General features: G+C 43.3%; 1 protein-coding gene and 1 non-coding gene across 3 annotated transcripts in view; one reads left to right on the forward strand and one right to left on the reverse strand.

Annotated features, from left to right (window-relative positions):
- LOC126284466 (uncharacterized) overlaps window positions 1–24280 on the reverse strand; it is a 373454-nt gene that overhangs the window by 43790 nt on the left and 305384 nt on the right. The gene's annotated exons all lie outside the window — the stretch shown is intronic.
- On the forward strand, window positions 17489–17562 carry Trnai-gau (transfer RNA isoleucine (anticodon GAU)). The gene has a single exon. It is a non-coding gene; the product is annotated as a tRNA-Ile (tRNA).

Raw genomic sequence — 24280 nt, forward strand, 5'->3', positions numbered from 1 at the left:
CAAGGGAATCTTACATCATTTTTTATGCGAAATTCTGGCACGTTGAGATAGCAATGATTGAGATGTTAGCGATAGCGCACCTTTCTCTTCAAATTAGACCACAAAGATTCAATAATATTGGAGATCCGGTGTCAATGGTGTCCAGGAGAGATGCGAAAATTCATCCACATGTGTGGTAGTTGGGATTAGGACCTGCAGTAGAGACGTAAATTTTCGTTCGGCGCTCTTGGTTCAAGTTTCCTGTGGCTTCATTGAAAGGAAATCAGACGAAGTCCAGAACATTTCTATCAATAAACTCAGGCGCAATATCGAATCCTATTCACATTGAGCTAACACTTTGTCCATTACGATATAGTCGCAGGCGAGATATCGAAGTTGAATCTTCTTTCCATCCTTCCTGAAAGTTTGCAAGCTTGCCTGCTTCTCACCTAGAACAGCTGACATGTTAGACAGCCTTCAATACGCAGTGAAACTCAGTGATGGGCACTGCGTGTCGGATCCCACGCGTGGCATGGCGTAAGTTTCGGTGAAACGCACACCGCCTCTCGATAAGGAAAGGCGTTGCGGTCCTGCTGCCCAAATCCAGAGAACTGGTCCGGACTGGACAGCGAGCCCGGATAATGACGTCACACTTTAGCCGCTCGCTACAAAAGGAGCCAACTGTACCCTAGCGAGAAGGAAACACCCACTACATTGGACTAGTCATGTCTGTTACGAAGTAACTCCTCAACCTATCTTGACCAGTTACTACGCAAAGCATTCAGATGGCCTGATGATGCTTTCTAACTCGAACCCGTGAACGATATCTATTTTTCTGACTCAGAAAATATTTTTCTTATGAAGCTCAACTCAAGTCTTTATTAACATCAAGCAATGTGTCCTATCGACAGTGGAGAAAAGTAGATTCCATAGTTCTAGATTTCCAGATCCCTTTAACAACGTTCCTCACAAGTGTCTTTCAATCGAAATATGTGCGTATGAAGAATCGTCTCAGTTGTGCCACTGGGTTCGTGATTTGTTGTCAGAAAAGTCACAGTTCGTAGTAGCTGACATAAACAGAATTGATACTTGGGTTTCCCCAATTGAGTGTTATTGGTCCTCTGCTGTTCTTAATTTACATAAACGATTCAGGAGTCGATTTAAGCAGCCCTCTTAGGTTCACAGGTGATTTTGTCGTTTATCATCTACCAAACCCATCAGAAGAACAATATGAATTACAAAACGATCTACACAAGATATATCTCTGATGTGAAAAGTGTCAATTGCCGTTAACAATGAAAAGTGCGACGTTCTCCATATAAGGAATACATGATAAATAATACACGTCGAAATGTTACCGTTTCAAATAAATACCTAGGATTACGCTTATGAAAAACAACCACACAACCACAAATGTTTCGAGGAAGGCGACCCAAAGACTGTGTTTTCTTGCCAGAACAATTAAGAAGATGCAACTGATCTACTAAAGAGACCATCTACATTTCGCTTTTCCGTTCTCTTCTAGAGCTGTGTTGCATGGCATGAGATTGTTAGCACATAGGATTGTCAAACGACATCAAAGAAGCTAAAGGAAAGTCAGCTCGTTTCGCAATATCCTGAAACAGGACTGTCGCAGATATGATAAACAGTCTGGAGTAGCAATCACTAAAACGTTTTTACTTGTGACCAGAACTTAAATCAAAATTTTAATCACCAACTGTGTCCTCCTCTCACGTAAATAGGGAGAAACAACCATCGTGATAAAAAAAGAGGAACAAAGGTCGCATGGCAGGATTTAGTTTCGGGGCTGGAGCGGTCGCAAAATAGTGTGGAAGTGGTTCTATGAACCAAGCACGTGAGTGTGAATTGTAGAGCAGTCATGGAGTTGTAGCTATAGGCATGAGGATGAAATAATAAGAAGGAAAAAAAAAAAAAAAAAGATTTTGCAATACGGTCTCCTCAGGCAGCATGGCTAGTTTCCGTAATATCGAGTAAGCTTTTTTAAGGTATTTTAGTATTCAGAATAATACATTCGATTCTAAAGCAAGATTATATCATGAAATGCGCGCAGAAGACGCAAAGTATACTATCAATAAAAATTTACGGTAATTTCAATAAGGGATATGAAATGGAATGAACACGTGAAATGAATGAGAGGGGAATGTAAGATTTGTTGTTGGGTTCGAGGGAAGTGCAGTGTATCTATAACGACATCGTATACAAGACGCTAATGCAACCAGTTCTTGAGTAGCATTCAGACGAATGTAGTGCTTAGTAAGTAGAGCTGACAGCAGACACAGGCCGCGGTGAGATATGTGCCGCTAGAATTACAACAGGCGGGCACAGCCCGTGGGAATGTGTGGCAAAGGTCGTTAAGGAACTTCTTTGTAAGAAAGAGGAATTTTTTTTTGCAAATGCTGAGATTTAGGGAAACGTGAATTTAGGGAAAAGTCAGCTGACGAATATTTTGCAAAAATTGTTTCTTCGCATACCATTCATAGGAATAAAGACGAGGCCGCGTTAACGATGCCTGCTGCTCACGCCAGTTGGGTAAGACAGACAGTTCGTAATATTGGTGTGTGCCCTAAACATCATGTAATCAAAAGTTTCAGGACGCCTCTATATAACTGACAACTAGACATGAACATAGTTGAATCGGCCTAAGCTGATCCTTAGCAGTTGTAATGGGCTGGAGTCGGCAGCTACACGGGCATACAACTAACCAGTAACGTCACGCCATTTTCAAATGTTTCTATGGCAACGCGTCAGTGTTGTCACAGCTCTGTCGACGCCTATTGTTTTCTCCTGCAGCCGTTAGCACTTCGCAATTGAAACCTGACAACAGCACTGCGATCTGTCAGGCATCTTCTTACGCTGTCTCGTCTACAGAGACCCGTCAGTGAAGAGAGGAAGCTGGGAGTATTGCGTTGTCAGTACAGTTCAGTTCCTCTAGCGCCGCCCAAGTAGACTGTTGTGAATGTGAAGTAGAAAAGGTAAGGAACAAGAACAGCTGAACCAAGACCAGGCAGTGACAGACAAGGACCATCTAGTATTGCGGAGGATGGTTGTGAGAAAATCACATGAAATAACCTGCAGGAATAGCTACAGACACTTATACAAGCAAGGGGTAGTGTAAAGAGTAACAGTACTAGACAGTGGATGACTGGCAACGAGAGACTTGGAGTGATGAATCACGATACACCCCTTGTCAGCTCCAAGGAGGAATTTGTGTTCGATGAATGTGTGGACAACCTTACCTGTGATAACGTTTAATGTAGACAGCGAACTACACTACTGGCCATTAAAATTACTACACCAAGAAGAAATGCAGATGATCAACGGGTACTAATTGGAAAAATATATTATACTGGAACTGACATGTGATTACATTTTCACGCAATTTGGGTGCATAGATCCTGAAAAATCAGTACCCAGAACAATCATCTCTGGCCCTAATAACGGCCTTGATACACCTGGACATTGAGTCAAAGAGAGCTTGGATATCATGTACAGGTACAGCTGCCCGTGCAACTTCAACACGCTACCACAGTTCATCAAGAGTAGTGAGTGGCGTATTGTGACGAGCAAGTTGCTCGGCCACCATTGACTAGACGTTTTCAGTTGGTGAGAGATCTGGAGAATGTGCTGACCAGAGCAACAGTCGGAGATTTTCTGTATCCAGAAATACCAGTACAGTATCTGCAACGTGCCGTCGTGCATTATCCTGCTAAAATGTAGTGTGTCGCAGGGATCGAATGAAGGATAGAGCCACGGGTCGTAACGCATCTTAAATGTAGCGTCCACTGTTCAAAGTGCCGTCAATGCGAACAAGAGGTGACCGAGACGTGTAACCAATGGCACCCCATACCATCACGCCGGGTGATACGCCAGTATGGCGATGACGAATACACGCTTCCAATGTGCGTTCACCACGATGTCGCCAAACACGGATGCGACCATCATGATGCTGAAAACAGAACCTGGATTCATCAGAAAAAAATGACGTTTTGCCATTCGTGCACCCAGGTTCGTCGTCGAGTACACCATCGCAGGCGCTCCTGTCTCTGATGTAGCGTCAAGGGTAACCGAAGCCATGGTCTCCGAGCTGATAGTCCATACAGCTGTAAACGTCGTAGACCTGTTCGTGCAGATGATTTTTGTCTTGCAAACGTCCCCAGCTGTTGACTCAGACATCGAGACGTGGCTGCAAGATCCGTTACAGCCATGCGGATAAGATCCCTGTCATCTCGACTGCTAGTGATAAGAGGCCGTTGGGATCCAGCACGACGTTCGGCATTACCCTTCTGCACCCACCGATTCCACATTCTGTTAACAATCCTTGGATCTCGACCAACGCGAGTAGCAATGTCGCGATACGATAAACCGCAATCACGATAGGCTACAATCCGACCTTTATTCAAGTCGGAAACGTGAAGGTACGCATTTGTCCTTCTTACACGAGGCATGACATCAACGTTTCACCAGGCAACGCTGGTCAACTGCTGTTTGTGTATGAGAAATCGGTTGGAAACTTTCCTCATATCAGTTCGTTGTAGGTGTCGCCACCAGCGCCAACCTTGTGTGAATGCTCCGAAAAGCTAATAATTTGCATTTCGCAGCATCTTCTTCCTGCCGGTTCAATTTCGCATGTCTAGCACGTCATCTTCGTGGTGTAGGAATGTTAATGGCCAGTAGTGTATGCAGGAGATGGTCATACGTTATGGGACGTTTTTCGCTGTTAAGTGTGGTGCCGTTATTGTGTTTAAGAAAACGGTATATGCGGAACGATAAGAATGCATTTTATGGTACAGTGTTCTGCATTCAGCAGAGGAACGTTAGGAGACGATGATTGTTTCTTTCAACATAACAAATGGTTCAAATGGCTCTGAGCACTATGGAACTTAACTTCTGAGGTCACCAGTCCCCTAGAACTACTTAATCCTAACTAACCTAAGGACATCACAAACATCCATGCCCGAGGCAGGATTCGAACCTGCGACCGTAGCGGTCGCGTGGTTCCAGACTGTAGCGCCTAGAACCGCTCATCCACTCCGGCCGGCTATATAAACATAACAATCCATTTTATGATAGAGCAACATATATATGATGATGATGTTTGGTTTGTGGGGCGCTCAACAGCGCGTTCATCAGCCCACATATTCATCTCCAATATGTACACAGTCCAATCTAGCTACTTACATGAATGATGATGGAATGATGAGGACAACACAAACACCCACTCCCCGGGCAGAGAAAATCCCAAACCTGGTCGCGAATCAAAGGCGGGACCCCGTGATGCAGAAGTAGCAACGCTAGCCATTAGACGACGACTTACGGACAGCATATATGCGAGTGTGGTTTGTGGCCTGTTACGATCCTGAAGTGATCTGGCGTCGCCAGTGCCCCGACTTGAACTCAACGGAACACCCCTGAGAGGGAAAGTCGACTGCACTTCAGATCCCAGCTTCCATTTTTGATGAAGAATGTGTTGCGATTCCTCCACAGACACCGGACACGTCGTTGAAAGTGTCCCCAGTGGTGTCAAAGCATCATGACGGTGGAGGGAGTACAGACATTATGTTAGTTTCCACCAGTAGGTGTCTGGATAGCTTTGATCAGACTGTGTGTGTGTGTGTATGTGTAGGTTTACACTTTACACACTGCACACTGTTTCTTCTCCAAACGGAGTATTCGTTATGTTCTGTTCAGAAGCAATGCCGGCTGACGAGAGAAGAAGATGAGGCGGCAACCTGGCCCCCATAGCGGCGCACATTGTGTGTTAATAAGGCGACCTTGGGCGGGGCCGGCGAGAGGCCGCGAATTGGACGCGCCCGTCAGCCTCCCGGCCTGGTGTGGGCGCGCCGCTGCCCCCGTGTCGCGCTGCAGGTCAGCAGCCAGTGAAGGGCCCAAGCAGCAGACACCTGTCACGCGGCATTGCTCCGCGGGAGGGGAGGGGGGGGGGGAGAGGGAAGGGGTGGGAGGGGGGGGGGGGAAGGAAGTGAAGTCATTTGCCAGCGTTCGCAGTGAGAGTTTGGGAGATGGTTTGTCGTTTCTACAAGTAGCTACACTTTCCTCTCTAATCATTTTATTAAACATTTTCCCATTGAAATAAGTCGCCTGGAGCACAACAGAGTGTATTACTTAAAGCCGCATAGAGGAGAGTCTGACAATACTGGTGATTCCTGGAATAGGGGCAGATGATTCATAGCTACTAAAGTTGTAAAACCACCGTAGGCTACCGTAGACTATCGTTAGTGAGCGTAGAATATGGGAGTTTTCCATGTAGCATTGATTGGTCAGTTAAGATAGTAGCCACGTTACCTATACGTTAAGCGTGTTGCATACCTATCGGGCGTTACTTCATTTCGATCACTTTGTTTACAAATACAACCAGTTCAAAAAATGGCTCTGAGCACTATGGGACTTAACTTGTAAAGTCATCAGTGCCCTAGAACTTAGAACTATTTAAACGTAACTAACCTAAGGACATCACACACATCCATGCCACAGGAAGGATTCGAACCTGCGACCGTAGCGGTCGCGCGGTTCCAGACTGTAGCACCTAGAACCGCTCGGACACCCCGGCTATGCAACCAGTGTGTTACTGCATTCTCCTAGAAATTGGAAGCGGTGAACCGTCTAGAAACTGACTCAGCGTATGTAAAGTACCACGTAACCTATGTAACGTTTATGTTCTGCGTAGATATCTTCCTATTTGTTGCTTAATAATGTTGTTGTTGTGGTCTTCAGTCCACAAACGGGTTTGATGCAGCTCTCCATGCTAAAACTCCTGAAAATGACGTCCTCTTGAGTGGTCCCCGCCCGGAGATCAGTATGGGGGACTATTTTGCCTCCGGAATACTTTACCCAAGAGGACGCCATCATCATTTAACCATACAGTAAAGCTGCATGCCCTCGGGAAGAGTTACGGCTGTAGTTTCCCCTTGCTTTCAGCCGTTCGCAGTACCAGCACAGCAAGGCCGTTTTGATTAGTTTTACAAGGCCAGATCAGTCAATCATCCAGACTGTTGCCCCTGCAACTACTGAAAATGTTGCTGCCACTCTTCAGGAACCACACGTTTGTCTGGCCTCCCAACAGATACCCCTCCATTGTGGGCGCACCTGCGGTACGGCTATCTGTATCGCTGTATCGCTGAGGCACGCAAGCTTCCCCACCAACGGCAAGGACCATGGTTCATGGGGGGGGGGGCTGAAATATCTATTTTTAATGCAGCTTTTACTCGAAAATTGTTGATTTGTAACGTGAAACACAGGGATCTTCTGGTAATAACAGAAAGACGATATAGATTTATCTTATAGCGTTAACGAAATTTTCTGAAAAAGATAAAGGTAAAAAACGCATGACAAAACCATATCAAACATTATTTCAACACTTCGTCGAGGTTATATAGAACATGTTTCTCTTATTCATAAACAACTTTCACACTTATCAATAAGAACGGTAGACTCTTGCCTTCAATCATGATGAAGAACGTTCTATTGAGCACACAATAACAGCAATAATTGTATAGTTTTTTAATATTTGTGCATGTAAATTGCAGTTGCATCAGAATCAATTGCTTTCGTTACATGAATGCGCAGAAGTTCCTCGATCATCTAATTTCCTTTACTTATAAAACACAATTTGTATTTTGTTAAGACATAAAATACACGATGGACTAACACAAAACGATGTGAGACTCCAATTGTGTAAAAAAAGACAAACATAGAACAAAGTGAAGTCATCGGATCCCAGATTCTCTCTCACGCATTCAGTTATGTTTCTTTCCCTTCCAGTGCTATCAATACATCCAGCAATCCTACCATTTACTACGCCATTTGTGTACTGTACCAAACCTATCGAGCTGTAGTTTTGGTTGAGCGCAACTTTAATAATAACGATTTCGCGCATGCGCGTATTTCATGGGGGATTCCCAACTCACCTACGACGAATATGATTGAATCAATCCCAGTATGTAATTTATACATTGAAGGAGAAGTGAATCATCTACGGTTCTCGTGTACCAGATACAAGACACAATAAATATCCTTTATTGGTGCATTGATTAACGCAGAGAGTCCTCTTCCAGAGTCGGCTGCAGTGTTGTTTTCAACCCAAAAGGGTGCTCTAATATTAGATATGATGTTCAAAAACGTAAAAATTTCTGACCTTACTATCTAGAGGCACCGTGCACATGATTTGTGCAACTATGTATGACACGTTTTATTTTATTATTATTAATATTTTGTTGTTATTATAATGGTATATATGCAGTGGGCCCCAGGAATTCACTGCCTAGTTCATTCCCTTGAACAGTGACTCGTAATGATGTTCGCGATAAAGTGTCATCATTTACGCGGTGCGAAAAACTGTTTCGAGGAGCGTTGTAGCAGCCTGCTGGATAATGAAATGAGTCTTCGTCGCCTTGTTTTATGAAAACGTCGCAATAGCACCTCTTTGCCACCTCGACCGGAGTGTCATGAGGCCAATGACCTCTCTGGATTAGCTCGAAAGCTTTCCGCGAGCAGTATCTGCACTGTAGACGCTTAATGTAGCTTCTGTAGTAACGGGACATCGTCTACCAGTCTGTAAGCACTACTTGTTTAGTTATTTGCAAACAATATTCGTTTCCTTTAAATGTCAGTGTTTTGATTTTGGATGACAGCAGTGAATTATTATCTGCAACAGTACCTTTGTTGAGGCTCTTTTCGACAATGTGAAAGTTCGTGGTTCTACTACAACTGTACCATATGCGAATGTGTAGTGGGCACTGAAACGATACTAGATAAATGGATCCTTATGATCCGATTATCGTGCGACTGCTACGGTCGCAGGTTCGAATCCTGCCTCGGGCATGGATGTGTGTGATGTCCTTAGGTTAGTTAGGTTTAAGTAGTTCTAAGTTCTAGGGGACTAATGACCACAGCAGTTGAGTCCCATAGTTCTCAGAACCATTTGAACCGTTTGATCCGATTATGATGACATGAACGGCATTTAATCTCTGGTGCATGTAAAGAGGTACCTGTGCACTGAGGAGTGGGTGAAGTAGACATTAGGTGGCGTGTGTTAGCCACGTAATTTGTCTTGCCGCAACCACCCTAACTTGCCGTATGAAGCACTGATATGGTCATATCGATGGATGTTGCAGATGCATTCATACCATGTTGTGTTTCCGCTAATTGTGCCATGTTGAGTTGATGTTCGGCAGAACGAATGCTTGCACAATTTTATGTGTCACATCCTATGGAAATGTGTTCCGAAACTTTCGTAAGGCAGAGAGTCAAGCGGGATTCTTATCATTTTGCAATAGTTTCTTTATCCAGTAGAGATGCACATCGAACGTTAGATACAAGTTCTCTGCTGTTTTCTGATATGGTATTTGAACATCGTCGTGCTGAATAGGAAACAGTTCGTCATGGAATTCTGAAATCATTAATTTCTAATAATACTTGAGAGTTCATTATATTTTATGTAAGCCCCAGGTTTTCAGTCCATGTTACCGCTAAAGACAGATCGTCGTTCATCTGGGAAATTGTAGTATTTATATCTTCAGATCAGGCACTTAGCTAAAGGTGAAGGTCATCGGTATAGTACAGAACCTACGAAATGTGATTCACATACAAGGGAAACAAAATCGGACCTAAGACTGATCCTGTCGCACTCCTGGGGAAACACATTTCCAGAACGATTTTGCATTCCCACAAACAACAAAACAACTCTATACACCTTGTAAGCTGCTTAATCAATGTTTAAAATCCTTACAAGTGGGGAAAAATTCGATAGTCTTCTTCGGACAAGACTGAGACCAGAAATCCTAATTAATTTCCTTACAGATATGGCACAAGGGGAAGGAAAAAAGGCTGTCAGTTGCAGAGTCTGCTTCTTGAACAAGCATCAAGGGGAACGAAGTATGTCTTCATTGTACCTCGAGGCAACCAGAGATCACGTGATAATGTTATGTGGAATCTACGAGTTTAGGTTTCCATCCCTACCGTCTCTGGAGCACTCTGCTCGTACACGTAGTCTACCAACAACTCAGTACTGTTCAGCGGGTAGCGTGCCTTTCTGGGACAGCGACGCTGAGGTGCTAACGTCTTTAGATGCATGACGATCGTTGCATCAGTCACTGTTTCGTAGGGATTGAATTCTGCGTTTTCAGGACACGTTATAGTTGTCATGCGCTATTAATATTATAGTTTCAACATGACTCTCAACCTCTGTGGTTTTTTTTCTACGTTTGACTTTCCGGCGTAATGTAAAGTTGTTCAAAAGAAAATGACCCATTAAGAACCACTGTAATGTTTCAAAGAAGGAAAGCAGCTCGTACACGTCTTATGTATCCGTAGTTAGTTAGTTAGTTGCGTGTTCCATGGATAATTCGCACGATAAATCGTAATGATGTGGAACGAGTCATTTTAAAATCACAGAATAAATTAATTTTTAAATTTGGCTACATGCTGACCATATAGAAGCGCTTTTTTAGTTATACAAAATGTAGTTTACTTACTCCTACCCACCACCCTGTAACATTACAGTAATATCTTTTTTCTACTGAAAAGCAGGATCTGTCAAGGAGAAACTCTTTCAGTTTGTTTTCAAATTTTACCTTGTTTTCTGTCAAATATTTTAATCACTGCGTAAATGATCAAAATTTCCGGTGGAAACATTATGAACATCTTCTTGTGCCAAAGACAACCTTAATGTAGAATAATGTATTTTATTTTTTCTTCTGGAATTGTAGTTGTGTACATAATTGTTATCTTTGAACTATAGTGGATTACTGACAACAGATGTCACGAGGGAATGAACATAGATGGAGCAGTAGTCAGGATCCCCAAATCTTTAAACAGATGTTCAGAAGAAAATCGTGTGTGATCACTAGTTATTATTCTTACAGCATGTTTTCGAGCAATGAAGAATTTATTTCTGAAAGATGAGTTGCTCTGGAACATTAATCCTATGAAATTATTGGATGGAATTATGCGTAATATGTCAACTTACTCCCCAAGATTTGCAATGACTACAAGTGCAAATGTGGCAGAAAACAGTTACTTCAGGATTTCCAAAATGTCCTTTTACCAGATTAGATTCTCAGCAATAAACGCCTAAAAATTTTGAAATTTCTGTCCCATTTATTATTTCCTCACTAAATGCTACACATATCACTAGTTCATAAATAAATATATAGAATCTTTCTGAAATAAAGAGACAACCAGTCAATGGTACTTTGTAGAACATTATTTACCATTTATTCTGTTGCTGTATGTGTATTTGGATTGTTTACAATACTAGGGTCATCCACAAAAAAATAATTCTGCTTGTTGCTATTAGACGGAAAGTCGTTTATATAACAGGTGCCTAAGACTGAGCTTTGGGAAACTCCACGCTTGGTTTCTCAGATTTCTCCCGAGTCGGAATAATCTCCCCTGATTGCATTTGTTGAGTTACTAAGTATAACTTCCTGCTTTCTTTTGATTAGGTGTGATATTAGCCCTTCGTTGGCTATACCATTAATTCCACAAAATCTCACTTTATCTAGGAGCATATTGTGATTCACGCAGCCTATTAGAACGTGACCACCAGACTCTCTCATGGTTCACGGTAAGAAAGGCTTGAATGTAAAAATTATCGAGTATTAATTTGCTGTATCGCTGAGCTTCACTTTTATCGTCCCGAACTCGCCACCGCTTAACATTCGCATCGCGTAGTCAAGTTTCCAGCTCGATGCACATTGTGCGAGGCGCCATAATTTCGAAAGCCTCGCAACGAGAGCTCACGCACTCGGCGAGTAGCAAGCATCTGTAAACATATCGTAACATTTACCGCTCGTGAGCCGTTAATTGCCTTCTGTGATCCACGCGTTTGCAAAATAAACCGTCTACCCCCAATGTACAGCTAACCGCGGGTATTCTGACGCAGATAAGTCAGCTACCACACCGGCATGCTCCATTTGTAGCTTCTTACCGATCAGATTTCTTTCTCCCGCTTAGCCGTATGGCGCCTTTCCAGTGTAATGGTACCTGAATTACGTAACCATTACGGCACCTCATCTCAACCTGCCGATACCAGCATTATTCTACTGTGTTTCTGTCAAATAGTTAACATATTTATGTGACAACATTCAGATTTGATTTCATTAATGTAGAGGTACTTAGATACATCGATATTTATATATTGCAAATATATTATTCTTATGTGTATTCTTTCTGTTGTCACTATGATCTTTGACGTACTTGTAACTCTGAGTTTTGGTCGTCATGTTAAAAAGACGCAAATAGTAGTCAGTTTATGAAATGTGAACTTTAACAGTGAGGAAGATATTTTCAAGTATGTTTTATATTGTGAAGTGATGTTTTGGAGCGAGTTACGTGATACTGCAACAAAAGTAATAAAAAAGAATTGTAACTTAAATTCGGAGTGCTGATTACTTTTTTACCTCACCATTGTCCTAACTTGCAAAAGTTTAATCTTCAAGAATGGTTTATGAAACACATATATAAAACTTTTGAATATCGCAGGATAACACCTAGGCCTCTTTGCATCCGACCTTGGAATCATCACTACCTAGTTTTTCGACGATTGAGACATGAGTTCAAAAACGAGACCAGCGTGGGAAACACGAAAAGATGAGTGCCTAGTTTATCCATTATTTCAAGAAATGAGTTTATGAACTGTGCTCTAATGACACTTGCCACATAATATAAGTTTTTGTTGACCGAAAATGCAATATTTAGCAGCGTGAGCAACACTACAATCATAATTAATTTTTGACCTTTGTTGTGGTAGGGTTGTTAGACTAGTTACCATAAAATATTCATTTTGAGACGTTTTTAATTTTTAAGTTAATTTGTGCCAACCTGTCAAATATAGTGCCAATGTTAATACAAAGATGCTATATTTCTCTCTGATTTCAGTGCATATGTTTGTTTACTTAGTCACAAGTAAATTCTTTTGCGTAACAGACTTCTATTTTTGTATCATACGTCAACTCTTCCCGCTGTTTGTTGTACGGTCCCTCCTCTTCCCCTACACCCTTGATTAGTCTATTGATCAACCGACTGCTTGGCTCACCCCTATACATAGATTATATAGCTTGCTCCTGAGACTACAGAATACGCAATATCTTTCTTTGTGTTCCCCTACTTGAACGAACCTGTGTTCAGGTTGTGTCTGCCACCACTAAATCATCTTCACTTTCCGTCTTGTGGATGGTCAAGTCGCTTTATTTTTCTCTGATGGGAGAGCTAGATGATCGTGGCTGTTACTGGTGTTTTGCCATTTAACGTGGAATACAAAATAGAGTGCGACGGGGTATTAATGATGTTCGCAAAGTATTTCTGGAGCTGACTTTATACACAAGGGGAACAAATCGTATGGTCACCCAGTGATGAGCTCATATGCCAAGGATCATTATTTTGATGCTTAACCAACCAAGACGATGAATAATACATGCATATACGCGGTAAAAATACGCAGAATGAAAATAGTCCGCTGAGCAGTGGCTGGGTGGGTCGTGAGTCGTGCGGGGGTAGCTCAGTCCGTAGAGCACTCTTCTGTGAAAAACAAACGTCCCACGTTCGAGTCCCGGTCTGTTGTTGCTGCCAAAGGTGGTGCCGCCGTGTACTACAGTTCGCGCAGTATATATGCCAAAAGCACCTACAAATTTAATCATGTGTGCTTTGTGTGTTCTTAACTGTGTATGCACAACAAGTAACATTTCGTTACTTGCTGTCCTTACTGATTTTGCAATTGTAATAGGCAGTAATATACATTTAGGTGCTATATCTATTCCGTTCACAGTAAACGATTCACATAGAATACAACTACTAGGTTAAATGAGAACCATCGCCGATGTCTAATTAGTACCTGGTGATAGAAAAGTTCTTTCAGAAAAAAAAAGAAAGCAATCACCCCGGTCACGGGTCAAATACGTTATTATGAGGGGCATTCAATAAGCAATGCAGCACATTTTTCTGACGGCCAATTTTTGTTGAAAAATGTGGAATTTGTCGTGGGACATTGTGGCATATTCCCGCTTCAGCCTTTATTGTTTCATGAAGTTCCGATAGGTGGTGGCCTTGTATCCAGTCTTCAAAATGGCATCTGTAGCCGGCCGCGGTCGCCGTGCGGTTCTAGGTACTGCAGTCCGGAACCGCGGGACTGCTACGGTTGCAGGTTCGAATCCTGCCTCGGGCATGGATGTGTGTGATGTCCTTAGGTTAGTTAGGTTTAAGTAGTTCTACGTTCTAGGGGACTGATGACCTAAGAAGTTAAGTCCCATAGCGCTCAGAGCCATTTGAACCATTTGTTAATGAGTACCTTTCGTGATATTACATGATGGTTAGGGGAGGAGCCATACGGAAGAAGCAACAGCCAGCTGATGTTTATAGTACCTTAGTGGAGATGTGTTCCAGAGAGCTGCCATTGAGTTTCCTTTAGAGGATACCATTACAGATATTCACAGGCGCTTGGAGAATATCTACGGAAACGTGGCAGTAAACAAAAGCACCGCGAGTCGTTAGGCGAGGGGTTTGTCATCATCGCAAGAAGATCGCGGAAACGTGTCCGATTTCCCGCGTGCCGGCCACCCGCAATAGCTATGCTTCCCTCAGCAAGAAACGACTTCACCCTGTTCTCCGCCAGAGAAATGCAAATGAATTTCTCTTTCTCTGAATGTCTGGCCCACGTCTTTGCACCCGAGATAAGCTCACAGAACTTCATTCGACTGTTCATCCTCATTCACCCTACAGCCCAGATCTCGCATTTTCCATCTGTCTGTCCCAATGAAGGATGCACTCCGCGGGAAGCTGTGTGTGGATGATGGGGAGGTTACTAAAGGAGCAAGATATTGATTGGCTCCGACGGTTGGTCCGATGTCAACCAGTAGAGTAGTGCCATCCAGGTGTGCCGTGTGCTCCTGCGTTTTGATTGTTCCGGTGTAGAGTGTTCAATTTTTTTCGATTCGCTTTGCGGTGCGCGGGTTGGTGCGCCCTCTGGGATTCCGTAAGGGAAGGCAAAAAGGCAGTCTCGTGCAGAGGGAGAGACGAGCAGGCCGAGGCGGAGCGACGCCGGAAGACCGCGGAAGTCGCTTCGGCAAGTGTGTGAGTGTGGCAGCTGCATTGTGGGGGCCGAGCAGCGGAACTGGAGGTGCTGCAGTGACTCGGTCGTTCGTTCCGTTTACGAGTTCAACCTTCCTCACGCTGTGGCTACGGGCTGGTGCATTCTGGCCATTACCTTATTAGCGGCATTTGGATTAATATTGTTACAGGTGAGCCGTTAGTTTGGTGCATCTTCATCTGGTGGAGTTACAGCGAGACTTCTTTCTGTCGTATTCTGGCTTGCGCTGCTGAGCGTCTTCCCACGTCGAGTGTCGAAATATTGACTTGTGCCCTGGTTGATTTACGTATGAAATGGAGTGCCTATGTGGGCGTGTTTGCTTACATTGTTGATGAAGTGTTTCACAATACCCTTACTTGAGTGTCTTTAAATTGCATTTCAGTTTGTTACTGAACTTATGTCAGTTAAGGGACGCCCAAATTGTCATGCTAGTCAAGTAAAGTTTAGTCTACTGTGACACCTCTGTTTACCTGTTGGATTAAAATTAATTCAATCTTAACTAAAGCTAGGAATTATTCAAGGCTAATTGTAAGGGCCGTGTGTGTTCGTTTTTTTGCCCTTTTCTCTTTCTCACTACTGTTGAGTGTTAAACTGTTTTGGAAACCCCTCTGACGTCATTTCACGGTGTGGTTTTAGAAAGAGTTCTGTGGGTACTGTTGTTGGCAGATATTGCTATACGTCTGCGATATTATTTCCTGTAAGCCATTGTGCCCATTAGATCATGCAAGGCTTAAATACGGTGATCAGTTTGGTAATTTTCTGTGTTTCGTAATAACATTTTACAAACATTAAAATTTTGGGAAACGTTTAAATCTCATATTTGCAGATTGATGTTAGATAACTTGTTGATCCTTCATGTTAAATCAGCTGATGTACATTAAAATTGAATACGTTATATGCCAATGTGTTGTTACCAGTACCTTGCATGAATTTTCTTGCGTAATAAATTAAATTTTATATTCTATCCTCAATTTGTTGCTTAGCCTTCCACTCCAGCAGCTCCTGTGCCCTGCTGCCAACCATATCAGCAGGCATACACGCCCTTCCAGCAAGGTGTCATAAGGTCGTCTCGTTAGATTGAGATAATGTTGAAGAACTGAGTTTTATAGCCAAAAGAGTGGGGAATAATATGAGGTATCGTTACCCTGAAAAAAATCAACCTGGTATCAGAAAAAAAGGTGTTGGATCACTTACTGAAGGCTCCTCGTAAAATCAGATTACCTCTGTTGATTAACCACGTATCAAAATTGCTGCCGTAAGAACTTTTAACTTTCCTGCGCTCGTGCAGAGAAAAACAGCGTAACCTCCATAAATAGATGATGTAGAAATTAGACTTGCCTCGTGCTCATCAAAACGCTTCAAACGGCTGAAGGACGTGGAACAGCTGGCTCTGCCAGAAGAACGGTAATAACGGGTCGAAATCTCAGCCCATGTGAAGGCCACCCGGCATAACACGCAACGGTTGGAGCAGGCGGTTACCTCAGAGTGCGTGGGGGAGAAGCGTCCACTGGGCGAACGGTCGTTGCTGTGTCGTTTCCTGACGCTCACAAATAACTGACTTTCTTATGTCACAAGGACAAAACCAAACACGGCATTCGAGGAACTAGTATTTCCGAGGTACATAGAAATTAGTCCTTATGAACCAGAAATAGGGCAGCACGTCGTCTGGTGTTGAGAGTAAACGAAAGAAATTTACTATATACTGGGCCGGTGTCCATGTATTCCTTACGGAATCTTCGAAGTGGAAGAAATAGTCGTCCTCAACATTTGTGCAAGCAGCAAGTCGATTAAGCATAGTGGCAAGCAGTTCCTAGTCAACAGACTAACTTCATCGTCTTGGGCTGGATTCCATACTTATCGGCTGTGTCTCCTGGTGAGCTATTTGTTGCACTGTTTTTCAGCCGTCACCTGGCCTTGTCTGGGGTAGATCTAATTTTGTACTCCGAAAACCACTGTAAGGTGTATGGTAGAACGTACTTCCCACTCCACCTCTCAATGGGACTTTGTATTATTCCATCTGTGTACTGTCCATAGGACACATAATTAAATATGAAGATAGAACAGATACTATTGATAACCGTACAGATTCTCTAGAATAAATGGTAATTAATTGAAACCCTCAGCTGCCGACAGGTTTATGAGGACAGCTGCAAACGTGTGTCCCGGCCGGGACTCGAACCCGGGACCTCCTGCTTACATGGCGGACGTTTTTTCCGTCTGAGCCACCGAGGGCACAGATGAATAGCGCGAGTTCAGGGACTTATCCCTTGCACGCTTCCCGTGAGGGCCACATTCCCAACTGTCCACATTCTACATACATAATGTTCCAAATAGATACTTTGCCCATCCACTCATTACTCGCGCCCATTAAGGTCGCGCTATTCATCTGTGTCCTCGGTGGCTCAGACGGATAGAGCGTCTGCCAGATAAGCAGGAGATCCCGGGTTCGAGTCCCGGTCGGGGCACACATTTTCAGCTGTCCCCATCAATGTATGTCTACAACACCTGTCAGCAGCTGAGGGTTTCAATTAATTATTATTTACGTAATTATATGCGTCTGTTCACGCTATAATTTTACTGTTCTTGTCCTTGTGTTCCCTACGGGAGAGACACGTAGAAGGGTCGTGATGTATTTCTAGGTTCGCCTCTTAATGCTCGTTCTTGAAACTTTCTAAATAGGTCTTTCCCGGGATAATTTCCGATTATCTTCAGCATCTCCAAGGCGCTCTCTCATCAGTGCTGTTCTTTGCACACGTCCAATATCCTCTATTAGTCCTGTTTGGTTCGAGACCCACATACATGACCAGTATTCTAGGATGGGTCGTGTCATAAGTCGACGTTCGCTTAATCGGAGCGGCAACCCCTCAGACATTGATGCACCACGGAGTTGCATATGTAGAAGGCGTTGACTCCCCGGACTGCGTCCATCAGAACAAGGGCGGCAGATGACAGAACGAGCACCAGGGACCTATTTCCTGCGTGGTGTCACGGATGCAGAACCGGATCGGCAACGAGTTCCTCCTCGCCTCGGCTATATAGGATGGTGCAAACCAACAAGTTGTCATTTCGCTCCACCGAAGCCCTGGGCCAATTCATGCGTCAGCTCTTAGCAGCTCATTAGTCAGAACCCGGTAGGAAACGACCGCAGAGGGACCTACGACTTCCGGCGATATCCTGAGGCATACCTGTCGGTCAACTTCGCCGAAAGCACAGCCTCCATCGTTAGGGGTTATCAGTGACATAGTCTTCATGCCCCACCACGTTTATTCACTGTGTGTTCCGGGAGTATGCCTGTTAGAGTCTGAGAAGTTTTATCATTTTTAATGAGAAGACTTTTTCCTTTGTCAATAAATCTCTCTCCTGTGGTTGCAATAAACTCTTTTTTTGTCTACATGTGTCTTATTATTGCTTATCAAGCATCTCCCCTCGGGAGATATAGCAGGTCGTTCACGTGTTTTGTAAGTAAGCTCCCTTTTCTCAGTGTCCCAACAACGAACCGAATTCTGCCTCCTGCTATACTCCAGTTTGATTCTCAATTCGTTTATTTGTTACTTTTAAGCAGTATTAGGAACTCTTAATTTTGAACCCCTCTAAGCAATCTACCAAAGACACTCCAGGCCATTATTAATCTTCTGTTTATTTATTTCCCTTATGTTCAATTCAGCTGTTCTACGCTGGCGTAGCTGAGATGTAAGGTCCAGTTAGAGTGAAATTGCATAACATTAGTTTCAACATCAAGTTTTCTGTGCAGAAAGTGTCAGTTACAGGATACCCGCGCACATAGATTCACTTGTACAGGTCAAAATGCAATTTGGCCGAGGACAAGGAAGAAATTGGCTTTACTTACCAGAGCGATCCCTACCGTCATCAACTTGAAGGTCATTTTCCAGCCGGACTGGCACATGTTCCCACTGACAAGACACCGTTCGTATAGTTCTCCATATACATCTACATTTACACTCCGCAAGCCACCCAACGGTGTGTGTCGGAGGGCACTTTACGTGCCACTGTCATTACCTCCCTTTCCTGTTCCAGTCGCGTATGGTTCGCGGGAAGAACGACTGCCGGAAAGCCTCCGTGCGCGCACGAATCTCTGTAATTTTACATTCGTGATCTCCTCGGGAGGCATAAGTAGGGGGAAGCAATATATTCGATACTTCATCCAGAAACGCACCCTCCCGAAACCTGGACAACAAGCTATACACCGCGATGCAGAGCGCCTCTCTTGCAGAGTCGGCCACTTGAGTTTGCTAAACGTCTCCGTAATGCTATCACGCTTACCAAATAACTCTGTGACGAAACGCGCCGCTCTTCTTTGGATCTTCTCTATCTCCTCTGTCAACCCGACCTGGTACGGATCCCACACTCATGAGCAATACTCAAGTATAGGTCGAACGAGTGTTTTGTAAGCCACAAGCTTTGTTGATGGACTACATTTTCTAAGGACTCTCCCAATGAATCTCAACCTGGCAACCAGCTTACCAACAATTAATTTTATATGATCATTCCACTTCAAATCGTTCCGTACGCATACTCCCAGATATTTTACAGAAGTAACTGCTACCAGTGTCTGTTCCGCTATCATATAATCATACAATAAAGGATCTTTTTTTCTATGTACTCGCAGTACATTACATTCGTCTGTGTTAAGGGTCAGTTGCCACTCCTTGCACCAAGTGCCTGTCTGCTGCTGATCTTCCTGCATTTCTCTGTTATTTTCTAATGCTGCACCTTCTCTGTATACTACAGCATCATCCGCGAAAAGCCACATAGAACTTCCAACACTATCTACTAGGTCAATTATATATATGTGAAAAGCAATGGTCCCATAACACTCCCCTGTGGCACGCCAGAGGTTACTTTAACACCTGTAGACGTCTCTACATTGAGAACAACATGCTGTGTTCTGTTAGTACGAGTCCCATTTCAGTCTTCCTCTAGATTACCATAGCCACCCAGGGCATACTAGACTACCAAACTTATCTGCAACGGCAACACTGTATCACGCGACAAAGTTTCGACATAACGTATGTTGTGCGGTTCCAAAAGTTTTTAATCATACCTCTTGGCTTGTATTGACAAAGAACACAAAATGATGTTCAACGAGGTCTTGACGCTATTGTATAGCAGATGGTATTTACTGGACCGGAACGAATATCAGAATCCCTATTTTCCAGTTCGAACACGAAGAAATTTAATTTTCAGAACACTAAATAACGAAAACTAAGATAAGGAAAACGGAAATAACCATGTTAAAGAGTACATATTTAGAAACTAGCCAGAGAAGGCTGATTTGGAACAAAAACAGAAAAATGTGAGTGCTGGTTTTTACTGTGCAGAGGACTTGGGTTTTCTGCTTCTTGGGGGCATTTAAACGGTGTGCGCTGACAATCGTGATATCAGCTGAGGTGCTATTTGAATGAGAAACAGTTGTTCCAAGGTATGCTAACAGACAACAGGTTGGAGAGCGGTGTGCTGATCCTACGCTTTGGCATATCCCATTTTGAAGACGCCATTGGCTAAGGTTTGTGTCCGGAACTGCGTTTCTGTCCCTTTTTCCTTTCCATCCAGTTGTGAGCAAGTAACCTAGGTGCAAAATTAGTCCACTGATTGTACAACTTCATTGCTAATGCGTTCATTACGCTTTGTTAGCGTAGTCGTATATTTCCAAGCCTGTTTTCAAAATTTTTCTATAAAGTTTTGACATTCCTTGTAATTCATCTGCACTGCAGGCTAACGGTTCAGGACTCCCAGCGAAACGAAGGTATTTCTAATATGGTCCAATAAGAAGCATTCGTTGTTATTTATTCTGTTTCGTTAGTCTATGACTGTTGAGAATAGTTTTTGAGTGTATGGAGTCTCTTCCCCTGATATCCTCTTTTAATCCTTATTTCCCACAAAAGTGCCATATTAATATAATTGCAATTTCCATGATAGAACAATGAAAAGAGTTCAATATACAAACATAAATATAAAATATAAATTAAAAATACTAAAAGTCGAACACCACAATTAGAACGGTGTCCGGCTAACGTTAGTGCAATTCTCACAATAGAACAACGATAAGAAAGTGAAGTACATAGATAAGTTCACTATATAAATTTTAAAAACATAGAATTACGACCGCAGGTTTCGAACTGGGCCGGGTACAGAGGAGAATGATATCCACAGCAACTTGCGATTGAAACTGGATAACGGCCCTGTTTACAAAGACATTTTCTTAATGCAGAGTAAAACCATATCCTCAAACAAAAGCCCCAGTTTCCGAACCGGGTTGGTTCCATAGGAACACGAGATATAGGTCAGACCTGGGTATATACATATATATATAAAAACCGGTGAAGTAAGGCAGTTGTACGAGACTGCCTGTGTGGCAGGGTACTTGGGACGCACCAGTATGGCGTGGTACAGTTCCGTGAACGCCGTTCTGTCCTCAACAGAGATTCAGAATCGATGATGTTGAGCGTGTCTAGCCGGGATGGGTAATACCCATATCCCTGCCTCATGCACATGAGAGAGGTCACATGACGTCTACTAAGCTTCACCGAGGTGAAACGTGAGTGCCAAGAGACTTTCGGATGTATGGTCCCAGGTGGCAATTGTGATTTGCTTCAATTGCATGTCATGCACATACATATGAGCCCATCTTCTTATAAGGTTTCTGATACATTTTATTTCCCTTTTAGTTCAAATGGTTCAAATGGCTCTGAGCACTATGGGACTTAACTTCTAAGGTCATCAGTCCCCTATAACTTAGAACTACTTAAACCTAGCTAACCTCTGGACATTACACACATCCATGCCCGAGGCAGGATTCGAACCTGCGACCGTAGCGGTCACGCGGTTCCAGACTGTAGTGCCTAGAACCGCTCTTCCACCCCGACCGGCATTTCCCTTCTAGTCTTTCTAATGGTGCGCCTCCGTTGATAAGTAGTCAGCTTGTGGGTGCAGAGGACTCTGATTCGGTTCTCGAATTTTCCTTGGTCGGGGGTCTGGAACTGGATGTTGAGAACTGTAGAGATACGTGAGTGAGAAGTAGCGGCTACGAAGTGTGGGAGTGCACTGCGCTAGGCGCGCCACTCATACCACATCAGAATGACGGCACTGGCAGAGGAGGACGCGGCGGTCGGCCGGTCATACAAGGGGAGGCCATGACGTATGGAAAGTGGATTTAATGCAGACTTCGTACACTCGTAGTACTCCATGAGGACAACAAAATGTGTAAGCAGCAGCGCGTACTTCTCAAGCGTTATTGAGAAAATCGCAAGATAATTTCGGTCGTCGAATATATATTTGTGCATGGCTATTTTCACCCTCAAGCGGCTGCGGCTGGTTGGTGCCGGCGCGGTAGCTCAGCGTGTTCGGTCAGAGCGTTAGCCACCCTTTGTAATGAAAGAACTGAGCGAACAGATGAACGAGCAAACTGGACGGGTGTCATCGGACGTCCGCCCTGAACAAATTCAACGAATACAGAACAAAATGTTCTTTTTTTTAAAAAAAAGAAAAAGTGTTTAGCATTCAAGCCGCTGGATCGCTGGATCGAGTTCCGTTCGGCAGTTTTTTTAATTTTCAACACAGTCATTTTCTTTACTATTCATATTACAATTTATGTAATGGGAAAAGTACGTGTAATCGGATGAACATTTACAAAATTTACAATGTTACTTGGCAGTCTACTAATTTTTACTATCACAAATAATATAATATTCTTAACTATCGACTAGTAAACGACCAAACGCATAAAGTGTTACTGAAAACGTATGCTTGCCCGTGTCTTCAAAACTGTTCGTATTTAATGAAAGAGAACGAGAAATGGCTCCTCAGAAAACGCTATTAAAATACACTCGATACTGCATAACAAATTATCAGCGCCGATTATTAAGGAAATACTGCGTTATGCATGGTTTGCTTCCAAAACTCGTCTGAAAGAGAGGTTTTTGAAAATGTTAACGAAGTTTGTTTTTCCACGGAAAACGTCAAAGGACCTTACGTACGCGGAAACATTGCATTTATTCAATGCAGCTGGTGCTGTTTGACTTTATGTTCGCCATTTTTTACGAAAAATACCATCCTGCAACTTGAACTCGTAATGTCGAAAGCGCCGATTAATTGTACGTCTTTCGAAAGCCGTCTGTGCCGGTCCAAACTTGGAGCTAACACGTCGTTTCGGGCTCCTTCCAGGCATAAGGGATTTCTCAAATCACGGACAAACATACATTTTCAGTAGCACTTTATGCGTTTGGTCGTTTACTAGTCGGTAGTTATGAATATTACATTATTTATGATAATAAAAATTAGTAGACTGACAAACAACAGTGTAAATTTAATAAAAGCTCATCCGATTAGACGTATTTTCCCCATTACATCAATTGTAGTATAAATAATAAAGAAAACGACTGTGTTGAAAATAAAAATATAAAAAAAAATTATGAATGAAACTCGATCCAGCTATCCAGCGGCTCGAACGCCAAACACATTTTTTTTTTTAAATTGGACATTTTGTTCTATATTTATCATTGAATTTGTTCAGGGCGTACGCCCTATGATACCCGTGCAGTTTGCTCCTTCATCTGTTCGCTCAGTTCTTTCATTATAAAGGGTGGCTAACGCTCTGACCGAACACGCTGAGATACCGTGCCGGCACCAATCAGCCGCAGCCGCTTGATGGTGAAAATGGCCACGCACAAATATATATTCGACGACCGAAATAATCTAGCGATTTTATCAATAACTCTTGAGAAGAACGCGCTACTGCTTACACATTTTGTAGTCCCATGGAGCACTACGAGTGTACGAAGTTTGAAGTAAATCCGCATTCCCAACGTCGTGGCCTCCCCTTGTTAGTGTTTCTAATGCCTCTATATTTAGTATTTTAGCTAACAACATCCTTCCACTTTGTTGATCTCTGGTTCGCCCAAAGTGGTAACAACTCGGCGATAACAAAGCTTCGATCGTTAAGCGACTTGAGCTCAGTTCTCCGTGTTGTTGCGGACCGTATCTGGTCTGCTGCCGGTCTTATCTCCATCTCGACTGGAGACCTTCGTACGGGGAACGGGAGAAACCGTGCAGGGCGAGTCCATTTTCTCCGCTCCGCTCGGCGCCGCACGCCGTCACGTTTCGCCGAGGCGCTGCAGAACTGACCGCTAACGAGGGGCCGCCTGGTGACAGCCACTTTCATCAGTG

The sequence above is a fragment of the Schistocerca gregaria genome, chromosome 8, assembly GCF_023897955.1.
Source record: "Schistocerca gregaria isolate iqSchGreg1 chromosome 8, iqSchGreg1.2, whole genome shotgun sequence".
NCBI classification, from domain to species: domain Eukaryota; kingdom Metazoa; phylum Arthropoda; class Insecta; order Orthoptera; family Acrididae; genus Schistocerca; species Schistocerca gregaria.